Here is a 12,642-nt window from a genome sequence, read left to right as displayed (position 1 = left end):
GTATTTTCATGCAAATTCTTCTGCTATAGTCCACTTCTATATCCTTCCCTTCAAGGCTCAGGGGTCCAGGATTATCTTCTGTGTCTGTGTTAATTGGTTTTCCTTTTCTTTGTTGAAGAGGGTCTGTGCAGTCTTTCTGCCTAGTCCGCCATCTTACTGGAACTCCCTTTATGATAGATCTTGGAACATTCTTTTTGACAAGGAATGCAAAACTATTCCTTTTCAATTTGTCATTCCTGGCATAGTAGACCATATGATTGCCTGATTCAATATGGCAAAACCAGTCCATTTCACTTCACTAATGCCTAGGATAGATCTTTATGCATTCCATCTCCTTTTTAAGAACTTCTAATTTTCCTAGTTTTGTACTTCGTACATTCTATGTTCCTATTATTAATGGATGTTTGCTGCTGTTTCTTCCCATCTGATTTGTGCCCTTCAGCAAATGTAGGTAGTGAAAGCTTTACTCCATCCACATCAGTCTACTTTGAGGAAGCTCTTCCCCAGTCTTATTTTGAGTGCCTTTCAAGCGGAGGGGCTCCCCTTCTGGCAGTATATTAGATAAAGTTTCAGGGCTATTCATAAACTTTTCCAGGAATATATCTGAGTTTCACTTTTATTCATAAGGCTTCTCACTGGCCAATTCTTTGAGAAGTGGATGGCCCCTTCCTTCTTCTGAGTCTGTCTTAGTCTGGAAGCTCTGCTGAAACCTGTCTACCATGGGTGACCCTGCTGGTATTTGAAATACCTGTGGAATAACTTCTAGCCTCACAGCAACATGCAAGCCACAACAGTATGACAAACTGACAGACAAGTGGTGGGTCTTGTATACAGTGGGAGAAAAATGTGGAACAAAACTTAAAATCATAAAAAAGACCAGGCTTGCTGTATGGAAAGTAAATTTGCTCTATAAACTTTCACTCAAATCACACACACACACACACACACATGCACAAAAGACCAGGCTTACTGGTCTGATAGAGACTTGTGAAACCTCTGAGGCTATGGCCACTAGTCACACTTCAGGCCTGGAATTGAACTCACTCACATGGCTTCCAGCCAAACAGTAGGCAGACATATAAGGTGAATATTTACATCAGGTAGGCACACTCCTTAGAACAATCATAGGAGATCCAACCAAACCCATTGCCGTTGAGTCAGATCCAGCTCATAGTGACCCCTCCTTGGGTTTCTGAGGAAGTATCACTACAGAAGTAGATTGCCCAACCCTCCTTCTGAGGAGTGGCTGGTGTGTTTGAGCTATTCAGCCTTCTGGTTAGTAGTCAAATGCCTTAAGCACTACACCACCAGAGCTCACCATATCAGAAGGGCAGCATTTGCTCAAAGAGATAGCTCAATGGGCAGGAATGCATAGGAAAGAAGGATGCAGGGAAAAGATAACTACAGGGAGGAAGTGGGAAGAGAACTGTTACATTATGGGGATTGCAATCAATGTCATGAAAGAAAATGTGTGTGAACTGTTGTATGGGAAATGAATTTGCTTTGTAAATTTTCCCCTAAATCACACACACACACACACACACACACACACACACACAAGAATAATAAATAAATAATATGATTCTGAGAGGGGATCACAGGTCCAGAGGAGAATCCTTTTGCAGTATTTTAATGATTTGTTAATAGCCAGTAAAACCAAACAGTCTGTAGCCAATACCATCACAATGCTCACTCAACCTGCTTGCAACAGATGGATACCAGATGTACAGGACTAAGGCCTGAATATCTAAACTCAAGCTAAAGTATTTCAAATTTTTAATTTCCAAGGACAATAAGAACTGATGCCAGAAAGGAAAGAGGCCATCTACTGGGACCCAGATACAAGGTTTCTTAGGAAAGGTAGGGTTTTGTTAAATTTTGATCCCTAATTTTGGATTAATTGCAAAACTACTGTATAAAGCTACTGAAGGAATTGAAAGAGCCAGAATGTTCAGAAAAGGAATTAGAAGTGGGCCAAGAGTGGGGAGCATCTTGTTCATTTGGAAAGTGGAAATGCACTCCTGATGGTAATGGTGCTAAAATACATGCTACACAGCATTTGTTAAAAAGAGTTCATAATCTTCCCACTTTGGTCAGCAAGCCATGTATGAGTAGGTGAAACAACACATCATGGGATTTAGATTACACTCAGTTGTCTAGCAGCTAAGCCAAGTTTGCTTATTTTGTGCAAAGAATAATTCCAAATCCCACTTTACCTGGAGTTCAAGTCCAAGGGGCATATCTTGGTGAACAATAACAAGTAGACTTGGCTGAGATGCCACACATAGTTGGAAAATTAGGTATTTACTAATACTTAAATATACTTTCACTGGATGGGTAGAGGTGTTACCTTGCAGAGACAGCAAAGCAAAAAACAAACAAACAAAAAAAGTCGTGAAAGTGCTGATTTAAAAAATCATCCCACGTTTTGGCTTGCTCATCAGCACTGGAAATGATAATTGGCCATATTTTACAGCAGAAGTAATGCAAGGATTTTTTTTTTTTTTCATGCATTGGACATCAATTGAAAATTACATTCAGTCTGGAGATCTCAGTTGAGTGGAAAAGTTTAATGAATGAACCAAACTCTCACAAGGCAAATAATGAAAATTTTCCAAGAAGCCAAATTAGCATGCAGAGAAGCCTTGCAATTGTCCTGTAATGAGTGCACATAACACCAAGAGATAAATTAAAGCTGAGCCCACTTGAGTTCCTATTTGGCCTGCCCTTTTCCATAAGCCTTGGGCTGATTAATGGAGATCAGCTATATGTATTGGGAAATGGAATCTGTTCTTACTTGAAGGGTTTGTCTGCTGTGCTTTCTTCTATTCACAGGTTCTCTCACTTACAACAGAAAAATCTCATTGATATTCTTGCTCATCATGTCCTTCCAGAGAAGCAAGTCCTCCTATGAACGTAGAAAGATGAACCTCTTCAATTGACATGCAAAGGACCTTATACAACTCTTCTGACCACAGTGAAGTTGGAAGGAGTGAAACCCTGGACCCACCACACCTGCATCAAGAAATCACCCAATGAAAATGAAAAAAGAGGTCAAGACAATTGGAAAATGGAACCCATGGAAAACCTCTGATTTCTCTGTAAATAGCAGGACCCTGCTTAAGTCTTCTCTATTATTTCTTTTTAACCTGTTATTTGTCTTTCAGTAAAAGTGCCTGGGAATTTACCATTGTCATCCAACTTCAGCAGTCCTTGCTGAATCAAACCCAATGGGCCAACAACTATTGGGTGTGTTCTCATTTTCCCTCACACAGCGCCCAGGGAATACCCTTCACACCTGTTCCACTTATCAGAAATACTGGATTAAGGAAGAGGGAGCATCCCTGATCAATGCCCACAAGAGCACTGACCAAATTCAGTACAATGTTTTAAGATCACAAACCATGGCCCTTTCTGTATCCATTTAACCCCATCCAGATTCATTGCTCTGTGGGACAGTGGCCCTATTGCAATAAAACATGGACAGCTGACATCGCAAATGAAATTTGGACAGATTATGACAGTGGTGATCATGTTACAACAATTTCTGTGACATCTAGGATTTCCTATGATTAACCAGAGCATCATCAATGCTATTTTCTAGTTACCATGAACCACATATTTTCTCAGACACCTAAGCGTGTTCTGATGAACAATTAGCATTTAAAATTTGTCCCACTGGCCATGAGGGAACTTGTGCCTTGGGATGGATTTGAGTGGGAGGGATTCAACTCCTTCCTTTGAACAAGTCCTTTACTCCATAGAAATGATTACCACTCCTGCTCAGTGCCTCAGACTTCACCTGGAACACTCAGGAAAAAAGCTCAACGAATCTTAATTCCTAGTTGGAAAAAATGATAATGCTCTTCATATCAACTTGTTAAAAATTTATCTATTTCTATAGGGACTGTGGCTAATTCAACTTCAGATATAATATCCTCCCTCTCTCCAAAACGAGGTTATCTCCATCCAAATTATATCAAAAACAAAAAACCCACTGCCAAAGAGTCATTATAGCAACCACCATTGGGTTTCCAAGGCAGTAAATCTATACGGTAGATTGCTCCGTCTTCATTCAGTAGAGTGGCTGGTGGCTTTGAACCGCCAATCTTCCGGTCAAATGTCTTAAGCACTGCACCACCGGAGCTCCTTCATCCAAATTATAGTTCTTGAAAATAAAACTGTCTTACATTTAATGCTTGTGGCACATGGAAGGGTTTGTGTATATACTGATAAAACTTGCTAGCTCAGACCAGAAAGAGCAAAATCACCAGGTCTTAGCTGAACTGTTAAAAAGTTTCAACAAGATAGAGCTGCTGCTCAGCAGTGATTAACCCCTTCAGGATTTGGAGTCAATTTCAGTTGGCTCATTTTGTGGCTCCCCAACCTTGTTTGTTATGTATACCAATGTTAATCCTAGGGACATGAATGTGTTGTTGTATCCAGTGTTTACCTGAATTACTTTCAGCATTTCAGCCCTAGAAAATGCACACAGTTCTCCAGGTCAACACTAACCCCTTACACTCACCCCACGGTATGGCCAGAAGGTTTGTGAGTTAGAACAAACTGTAAAGATACTAATGCCATTCAATTAATGAAACATCAGTAGTTTCAAATGGGGGAATGAATGATGCATAGCATTTTGTTAAAAGAATGCACAGAATTCATTGTTGTTGTTGTTGTTATGTGCCGTCGAGTCAGACCTGACTCATAGCGACCCCTCCTTGGGTTTCCGAGGCAGTATCACTACGGAAGTAGGATTGCCCAACCTTCCTTCCGAGGAGTGGCTAGTGGGTTTGAACCGCCAGCCGTCTGGCTAGCAACCAAGTGCCTTAGCCACTATGCTACCAGAGCTCCTCAGAATTCATTAGGAGTTCTATGTTTCTCCCACTGAAATAAGAAAAGGGTAGCTTTTGAGAAATAACAAATAGGAGGTTTTCTGACCCTGGAACAGCTGGAATCTGGGCCCAAAGGGATATTAAAATACTAAAAATCACACCCCTGGGTGAATATTTAACATTATAATGAGATATGCTAAGGACTGCCATCTTTATATCCTTTACTGCACATGCTTAACCTGTAATCATATGAAATTGTATGTACAACATGATTCTATATAATACTCACCCTATAAAAGAAACTTGGAAAGCACCTAGGAGCAGGCAGAGTCTCAGGGAATTCCCCTCTCTGTCTCAGCTTGTGCACAAGTTTAATAAAAGCCACATCTTTTGCTCTTCATCTAGTGTTTCTTTATTGGCTTAAGTCACTCCAGACAATGGACCCAGCACTTAGTCAGTATCACTGGTGCAGTTCCAGGGAGCTGGGGGAGAGACAGGGAAGGCTTTACTGGGTTGGTTCTTAGCTATAGGTTGTATGTAAGTCTGATGTTCATAATCCAGGGACTGCTTGTATTATAAAAATATTACAGAGGTGCCTGAGACCCTGAATAGGCATCCTTGCCTTCTACTGACAAAAGAATTGAACAGGAGAGGCAAAATGTCCACACAAACTAAAGTTTATTAAAAAGACAAATGAGATGGGAGGGGCTCACAAGTAGGGGCTTTCACCTATGCTAGCCTCTGGTCTCTCTCTGAACAAAGGGATTCCTAAGATTTATAAAGTATCTTTGGCAGTAAAGAGGCATCATCTTTATTCATGAAATGAGTGAGGTTCTGAGGTTCAAGTTACACATGCATGATGTCTGGACCCCAGTTAAAACCCCATGAGAGATTCTTGTTCTCACCTGCCTCTGGTGGAAGGTCACTTTGTTGCTCATGTTGATCTTTATTGCACATAGGCTGCACCTGGTGGGCACCTAATGCCATACTTTAAAAAAAACCTGGAAGTATATCAGCATTTTATAACTGGTCTAGCTTAGTGTTCTTCAATTTGCAGCCTTTTTATCTCACCCAGTCACCTGGCTTGCCAATGAATCAGTTCGCTGATGGTTCCATCCAGAATTATGAGGAATTTCAATGGTATTGGCTTGTTTGACCTGGCTAGCCTTCTTCCCTGCCTGTCTGAAAAAGACAAGAATAGGTATACATACTGAAACCAACAATCACAAGTGGTTATCTAGGATAGGTTTGTGTATGGGAGATTGCTCTCTAGACAGTAGACATGTTATTTCTAATCATGGGAAATATAACAGCAAATGTGGGTGAAGTGTGCACAGCTTGCCCAAGGTAAATGATGTCACTAATAAGTGTGCAAGAAAAATAATGTTTTTGGTAAATGCAATAACTTGGAATTGACTCAATGGTGACGGGTTTTTGGTTTTCTTTTGCTTTTTGACATATAAAACTATACAACTAAAACTAGGAGCGTGGCTCCATGTGTACATATATATGTATACAAGTCTATACATATATATATGTGTATATTTGTGGGTATATACATACATATATATATATATATATATATATATATACACACACACACACACACACACATATACATATATAAAAACACTGTTGTTGAGTTGATTCCTACTCATAGCAACACTAACTACATGGGCATTTATAGCAGCATCATGATAAATGGAGAAAAGATCAAAGTTGTCACTGATTTCATATTACTTGGTTCCATAGGAGCTCTGGTAGCATAGTGACTAAGATGCTTGACTGCTAACCAGAGGCTGGCGGTTCAAACCCACCAGCCAGTCCTCAGAAGGAAGGTTGGGCAATCTACTTCCATAGTGATACTGCCTTGGAAACCCAAGGAGGATTTCCTATGAGTCAGGCCAACTCAATGGCACATAACAACAACAACAACAACAACACAGTCAACACCAATGGAAGCAGCAGTCAAAAAATCAGACTACATATTGCACTGGGCAAATCTGCTGCAAAAGACCTCTTTAGATTGCTGAAAAAGAAATAAGGAAATGGATACCATTTATAATAAGTACCAAAAAAAAAAAAAAAAAAGGAATATATCTTACCAGGGACACAAAAGATCTCTACAAAGAAAACTATAAAAAACTGCTTCAAGAAACCATAAGAGATCTACATAAATGGAAGAACATACCATGCTCATGGATAGGAAGATTGAACATTGTGAAAATGTCAATTCTACCCCAAACACTCTATACTTTCAGTGCAATCCCAATCCAGATTCCATAAACATTTTTTAAGGATATGGGAAAACCAATCACTAAATTTATATGGAAAGAAAAGAGACCTCAGATAAGCAAAGCACTATTGAAGAAGAAGAACAAAGTAGGAGGTCTCACACTACCAGATCTCAAAACCTACTATACAGCCACAGTAGTCAAAACTGCCTGGTATCGGTACAATGACAGACACATAGACCAATGGAAGAGAATTGAGAACACAGAAATAGATCCATTGACCTATGGCCAGCTGATCTTTGACAAAGGGCCAAAATCCCTTAAATGGGGAAGAGAATGTTTGTTTAATAAATAGTGCTGGCAAAACTGGAGATCCATTTGCAGAAAAATGAAACAAGATCTGTTCCTCACACCATACACAAAAACTAACTCCAGATGGATCAAAGACTTAAATTTGAAACTTAAAAGTTTAAAGTTCCTCAAGGAAAAACTAGGGGAAAATTTAGGGGCCTAATATATTGCATAAATAGGCTACCAAACATAACCCAAAATGCACAAATAGCAGAAGAGAAACTAGATGAATGGGACCTTCTAAAAATCAAATTTTTATGTGCTTCCAAAAACTTCTCCAAAAGAGTCAAAAGAGAACCTACAAATTGGGAAAAAAATATTTGTCAATGACATGTCTGACAAGGGACTTATCTCTAGAATTTATAGAAAACTGCAATGCCTCAATAACACAAAGACAAATAATCCAATTGAAAAATGGGCAGAAGACATGAATAGACACTTCACCAAGGAGGATATTCAGAAGGCCAACAAACATATGAAGAAATGCTCATGATCATTAGCCATTAGAGAAATGCAAATAAAAACAACAAAACAATGAGATACCATCTAGTTCTAGCATTAGTAGCAAAGTTCAACAAGACAGAAAATAACAAATACTGGTGATGCAGAGAGATTGGGATTCTCATACACTGCTGGTGGGATTGTCAAATGGTACAACCACTGTGGAAAGCAGTATGGCAATTCCTCAAAAAGTTGGAATTAGAAATACCATTTGACCCAGCCATTCAATTACTAGGTATATATCCTAAAGAAGTGAGAGCCATGACAAGAACAGACATATGCACACCCATGATCATTGCAGCACTATTTACAATAGCCAAAAGATGGAAACAACCTAGGTGTCCATCAACTGAGGAATAGATAACCAAACTATGGTACATACACACAATGGAACACTATGCAACCCTAAAGAATAATGTAGAATCTGCAAAACACTGCATAACGTGGATGAACTTAGAGGACATTATGCTGAGTGAAGTAAGTCAATGACAAAAGGACAAATATTGTATTAATCCATTATCATAAAAGTCAAGGAAAGGTTTATATTTGAAAGTAAATTTTCTTTGTTGGTTACCAGGGATGGGAGGTGAGGTGAGGGCAGGGAACACTGCTAGATAGGTAGGGATAAGTACTGATTTGGGTGAAGAGAAGGGCAATGTACCAAATGTGAGTGATCAACATGGTGGCATTGAGGAAGAGGAAGACATAGGAGATGCAGACAACAAAGATGAACCCTTTTACACATACAGTACTGCATTATCAGTGAAGGCAAACATGGGTATACGGGTGGATAGATGGATGGACAGGCTGAACTATTAGGTATGTCTATGCAGCGGGGAGTGTACCCAAGACCATGTATAGGGGTGGCAGACAATGGTTCTACAAGTGTATTTGTATGTTCTGTAAGAATTCCCAGGTGCATTTGACAATCTTGACAAGGGACAAGGTTGTAGTCACTTCTTCATCACAGCCAGCTACCCAGAGGGAATGAGTAGTTGAACCTGTGGTCTTGGAACCATAGTTGCAGGGGACATCAAGTTCAATTGGCATAACATACTATACAAAACATGTTCCACCTCCTACTTTGGCGAGTAGCGACTGGGATCTTAAAAGCTAGCAAGCCGCCATCTAGATGCAATGATGGGTCTCTCCTCATCCAGAGCACAGAAGAATGAAGAAAACCAAAATTCATGGAAACAATTAGTCCTATTGACTGGTACACCATCCGGTCTGCAACCTATACAACTATGAGACCAGAAGAACTAGATTGTGCCCGACTACCACAGTCATCCACTTGGAAGGGGATCTATGTAGGAGATCCTTGATAGAGAGGAAGAGCAATGTGGAACAAAAGTCAAAATAATTTGGAGAAAAAAAAGGCGGGGGGAGGGGGAGACTAGGTTTGCTGCTCCGATAGAGCCTGGTGGAACCGCTGAGACTATGGCCCCTAGCTGCCCTTCAGGTGTGGAATTGAACCCATGCCTGTGGTTTCCAGCCAAACAAAAGACAGGCATATTAGTTGAACATTTACCTCAGGTAGGTACACTCCTTGGAGAGAACAATCATGGGAGAAAGAAGGGCTGCTTTCGCACAGGGAGACAACTCAGGGGGCAAGAGTACAAGGAGGGATGGACACAGGGAAGAGGTAACTATGGGGAGGAAGTGGGAGGGGAGCTGTTGCATTGTGGTAAACTGTGGTCAATGTCATGAGACAAAGTGTATGTGAACTGCTGTATGGAAAGTGAATTTGCTCTGTAAATCTTCACCCAAATCACAATTAAAAAAAAAAAAAGGTGATGAAATACTTTAAAAAAAAAAAAACATAAAAATAAAACTACCATGTTGTTGTTGTTGCTAGGTGCCATCAAGTTGGGTATGCCTCAGAGATCCTATATATAACAGAATGAAAGATTGCCCAGTCCTGCACCATCCTCACAATCCTTGTTATACTTGAGCACGTTGTTGCAACCACTCTGCCAATCCATCTTGTTGAGGGACTTCCCCTTTTACACTGATACACGTGACCTACCATATGAGCTAACAAAAAACCAAAACCAAACTCACTTCCATCAAGTCAATTCTGATTCATAGTGATCCCCTTTGGTTTTCTGAGGTGGTAAATCTTTACCAAAGTAGATTACCCAGTCTTCCTTCTGCAGAGAGGCTAGTGGGTTTGAACCACCAGCCTCCTTGTTAGCAGTCAAATGCCTTAGGCACTGTGCCACCAGAGAACCTTATGAACTAACAATGACCCAGCAATTCCACTCCTAGGATCATGGCCAAAAGATGAAACTACAGACTCAGAGACAATGTACACCAATGTTCATTGCAGTACTATTCTCAATAACCAAAAGGTGGAAACAACCTAAATGCTCATCAAAAAATGAATGGATAAATTAAATGTGATATAATAGCATACCACTCAGCCAGTAAGAGAAATGATGACTTGATACATGTTACAATATGGATGGATTGTGAACACATTATGCTGTGTGAACTGGTAGCATAGTGTCTAACGCACTTGACTGCAAACCAGAAGGCTGGTGGTTCAAACTCACCAGCCACTCCTCAGAAGGAAGGTTGCGCAATCTACTTATGTAGTGATACCACCTCAGAAACCCAAGGAGGGGTCGCTATGAGTTAGGTCTGACTTGATGGCACATAACTACAACAACAATGCTGTTATTTCACAAATCAACCTCAAAAGGACAAATAATGTAAGAACTCAATATATATATGAAGACAAGAAAAAAGAAATGTATCAAGATCAAAGTTTATTAGTGGTTACCAGGGATGGTAGGGAGGAGAAAAAGGAAGGTTATTGGTTACTGAGAACTGAATTTTGATTTACGGTGATGGAAAAATTGCATTGCATTGATTAAGGGTAGGCTTACACAACATACTATTGTAAGTGTTGTCAAGTTGTACATCTGTCAAAAGCCGAATTAGCAAAAGTGTGATATTTTTAGAACAACGAGGGAAGTAAAGTGTGTGCTGAGATTGCTTATGTATAACAAAACACCTCATGGGATTTGGTTCCTTGTTTTAGCATTTAGGGTTTCATGGGACATCCCAGTTAATTAGCCTAATAATATGTTTAGTGCTTCTCTCCTACCTTGTAGTTCATTGAGTTGTGCCTGGGGTCTTAAAAGGTTGCAAATGCTTATCTAAAGCACAAAAATTTGTCTCTGTCTGGAGCAACAGAAGAAGAGTCACCAATAGGAGGAGGAAAAGTAATGTGTGGCTAATTGCCTCCATTGAACAACTGCCTCCTTTGCTAAGAAGCCACTACTGGATGGTGCTTAATTACCATTAGTGAACATTTTGATCAAAGATTCTATAGAAGAATCCTGATCAAAAGAGGTAAAATATAAAACAGAATTTCAAATTATCGTTGGCTCTTGACTTTCTGGAGCCATGGAGGCTGGATGAACCCCCAAAACTATTACCCTGAGGTAGTCTTTAACTTTAAAGTATCTCTTTAAGTCTTCTCATAACCAAACAATAATTTAGCTTTGTTTTGTGACCCACTGGACATTCTACTTCTGAGGTGTGGTGGGAAAATGGTACTGCATTTTAGTGCATGCTGCCATCTGGTGGGGGTCTGTATAATTGCATGAATTTGAAAAAATGGGCCTCATCCCACAGCTGGGCACCAGTAATCCCTAGGGACATATGTGTACCGCTAATTGTATCAATACGCATATTACGTCAAAAGAATTTTTCATTGCATTAAAAATACCTTCATTGCTGAAAATAGATGGTTTCAACAAAAATTCAAAGTAGAAAATAATTTAGTCTTGAAAGTAGTAAAAATGATCTGCCTTGGGCATCATGCTCTTTTAAGAACTATTTCTATGGGATCAAAATAACAACAGCAACTCTAAACATTAGATAGGAACCCCAGGGGGCAGTGAGTTTAAGGTAGTGGGGGGAAAATGATTCAGAAAAGGAGCATGAAAATGGTTGCACAAATTGAAGAATATAATCAGTGTCATTGAATTATACATGTAGAAACTTTTGAATCGATGTGTGTTTTGTTGTGTATATTCTCAACAAAATAAATAATTTTTAAAATGGAATAAGAAATGAACAGATGGTTCACCAAGGATGTCATTCTAGTAGCCAAGGAACCCAGTCCTGCCCAGTCCTGTGTTATACTAACAATCATTACTATGTTTGAACCCATTATTTCAGCCACTGTATCAATCCATCTTCTTCTCTGACCTTCTACTTTACCAAGCATGATGTCCTTCTCCAGGAATTGGTTTCTCCTGATAATATGTCCAAAGTAATTGAGACAAAGTCTTGCTATCTTTGCTTCTAAGGAGCATTATGGTTGTGCTTCTTTTAAGACACAGTTGTTATTATTTTTTAAAATATTTACTGTGATTTGGATGAAAGTTTACAGAACAATTTCATTTTCCTTACAGCAATTCATACACATTTTGTCTCATGACATTGATTGCAATTTCCCACAATGTAACAGCTCTCTTCCCACTTCCTCCCTATGGTTACCTCTTCCCTGTTTCCTTCCTTCCCATGCAATCCTGTCCCCCAAGAGGTCTCCTTGTGCACACACTGCTTTTCTGTTCTCCTATGATTGATCTCTCCAAGGAGTGTATTTACCTGATATAAATGTTCAGCCCATATGCCAATTTTTTATTTGGCTGGAAGCCACAGGAGTTCAATTCCAGACCTGAAGGGCAGCTAGTGCT

The sequence above is a fragment of the Orycteropus afer genome, unplaced genomic scaffold (assembly GCF_000298275.1).
Source record: "Orycteropus afer afer isolate SDZICR_OR568_19922 unplaced genomic scaffold, OryAfe1.0 scaffold00368, whole genome shotgun sequence".
Classification (NCBI taxonomy): domain Eukaryota; kingdom Metazoa; phylum Chordata; class Mammalia; order Tubulidentata; family Orycteropodidae; genus Orycteropus; species Orycteropus afer.
Note: the sequence above shows the minus strand (reverse complement) of the source record.